The sequence below is a fragment of the Frankliniella occidentalis genome, unplaced genomic scaffold, assembly GCF_000697945.3.
Source record: "Frankliniella occidentalis isolate FOCC.00 unplaced genomic scaffold, Focc_3.1 Scaffold162, whole genome shotgun sequence".
NCBI classification, from domain to species: Eukaryota; Metazoa; Arthropoda; class Insecta; order Thysanoptera; family Thripidae; genus Frankliniella; species Frankliniella occidentalis.
The window spans coordinates 29,329-31,841 of record NW_026267288.1 but is presented as its reverse complement, the minus strand read 5'-3'; the positions used below and the strand labels follow the sequence as shown (position 1 = coordinate 31,841).

At 65.9% G+C, this 2,513-nt stretch overlaps 1 protein-coding gene across 1 annotated transcript in view; it reads right to left on the bottom strand.

Annotated features, from left to right (window-relative positions):
* The window catches only part of LOC113210614 (growth factor receptor-bound protein 14), a gene marked incomplete at its 5' end in the record, with an annotated part of 161,671 nt that overhangs the window by 137,208 nt on the left and 21,950 nt on the right, over window positions 1–2,513 (bottom strand).

Below are 2,513 nucleotides of genomic sequence, written 5' to 3'. Positions count from 1 at the left end.
CAGCGGGTCGGCGCGCAGGGGGGAAGGAGGGGGAGGGGAGGCCCACACAGGCCCCACGAGGGCCGTGCGGTGACCGCGCTGCTGCTGGCCTGTGCTGGCCCCTGTCCACCCCAGCCGTGCGTGGAGTGCGGCGTGGCGGTGGCGGCGCGTAGCGGCGTGTACAGCAGACACATGTCGGGTTTCTAACGCGCCGCGCCCCGCTCAAGGAGATACCCTTTCGACCCGGCCCAGCTGCGGCCGCGACCGGACACGACCACGACGACGCACACCTTATCGCCTGACAGGCACCTTCGGCGGCCGGCACGTCGACCCCATTGACAGGACGGCGGCGGGGTGTCAAAATCGCCCGACGACGACGACTGGTTTCAATCTCTCCTCCTGCTCGAGGGGGAAGTCCCAGCCCCAGCAAAGCAGGACGGAAACGAATGAGTCGAGTGCGAGTGAGAAACTGTCGTCGTGCCGGTTTCGGCTTCTCATCATAAAACGTTTGAGAGAGATCCGGATTCTCAGCAAAACGCGGGCGGCGCGAAACCAGCGGAGGGAGGAACTCCTTGGGGAACGCGACGCGCACTCTTGTTCCAGTTCGGAGTTTGGACTTTGGAGCGCCGCGTCTGCCTGCCTGACGGACTCCCCGAGCGCTCGCCATTGACAGTCTTGCCAGGGCCGCGCAGAGCGGCAGCGGCGGCGCAGGCACCAGGCAGGATCAGGGGGCTTACCTCCCCGCTCGTCGTGTTCCCCCCAAACTTGTTTATCCCCCTTGTTCGAGTCCCGGGCGTCCGTCCTCCCAGTGGTGTAGCAGTGCGCGCCACTCCAGCACCAGCATCCCGCAGAGTTGTTCCAAGAGAAGGGGACGAGGTGTACAGCCCTCATAACCGTCGGTATAAAAAGAGAGCGGAAGATAAAACGGGGTTTGTTGTGGCGCCGTTGGCGCCCTGCGGGCGTGGAGCCCAGGGCGGGGCCAGGGGGTGAGACCCCCGAGCCCTCGTCCTTTGCCCTTTGGCCGCCCACGGGCCACGGCGTGGAGCACACAGCCAGTCCCTCCGGGTCCACGGCGGGGGGAAGGGACAGGGGGGGGGGAGGAGGGCTGCCACGCCCCGCCCCCACTGCAATGCTGGGCAGCAACGCACACAGAGGGGAAGATAGAGAGAGAGAGAGACGGGGAGAGCGAGGGAGAGAAAGAAGGGGAGGAAGAGATGGGCAGAGGGCGAGGAGGGGGAGGGACAGAGAAAGGGATCGATCGGAAGGGCCGGGGCCGTACGACGTGCAGCGTTGCCCTACTCAGCCCTGCGCTCCTCGCCCACACACCCCTCCCCTCTCTCTCTCTCTCTCTCTCTCCCCTCCCCCACCCTTCGCCCCCGGGCCGCCCCCGCGCCGCGCGCGTGCGCAACTGCGCAGCAACGGCAAGACAGAGACAGAGCGAAAGAGAGAAAGAGAGAGGGAGAGAAGGGATAACAGAGACGGCGCGCAATAGCCGTATCCGCCGCATCGCTAGGTTCCGCATCCTCCACACACCTCCACCCCGCCACGCCCCGCCACGCCGCGGCCGTACGCCCCCTCGGGTCCACGTCGTCACGGGGCAAAGGGCGCGGCATATGGAGTGCGCGGGCTGCGCGCGCGTGGGCGCGGCGGCGTCGGCGGCGTTGTGCCTCGGGGGCGCGGGCGCGGCAGCGGCGTGGGCGTCCAGATGGGGCGCCTCAATGGGGTAGCGAGGGGGGCCCGGCGGCGCGGTCCCAGCGGCGTGGGCGCGCTCCTCATATATCACGGGCGCATTACAGCAGCCCCCGCGCCAGCCGCGGCCCAGCCAACGACCCACTCCCTCATCATCGCGAACCTCGCGCACGCCGTGCTGGTGGCGGCCGTGCGTGCTGACGGCATACCCTTATGGGCGCCCCTCCGGTCCGGCCAGACCCGACCCGACCACAACATAAGGCCACGCCCTGATGGAATCGCAAAGTCTCTGTTTACAACCAGAGAAGCACACCAAAACCCTCCGACCCTTCCCCCTTATTTCGCCCTCCACCATCTTCTCCACCCCCTTCTCTTTCTATCCCTCTCTTTCTCTTGCTCCCTCTTGGCATGGTGCTATATACCCTCCCTTTTGGACGGAGCTGGCAAAAGGAGAGCGATAAATGAAAAGATCGAAGAGCTGCAGCAGGCTTGGGAAGCAGGCCAGGGCTGGAGAGAGGAGAGAGGTGTGCGCCAGAGACAGAGGAGGGAGAGGAAGAGAGAGGGAGAGGAAGAGAGAGGGAGAGGGAGAGAAAGAGAGAGGGAGAGGGAGAGAAAGAGAAAGGGAGAGGGAGAGGAAGAGAGAGGGAGAGAAAGAGGAAGAGAGAGAGGGAGAGAAAGAGGAAGAGAGAGAGGAAGAGGAAGAGGGAGGGGAGAGGGAGAGGGAGAGGGAGAGGGAGAGGGAGACGGGGAGAGACACCAAGATGGCGCGGGGGTGGCCGTGCTCCGCGCCGCCGCCGGCGGGGGAGATGCAGCGAAATAAGGGCATAAGGGCGGGGCCGAGGAGG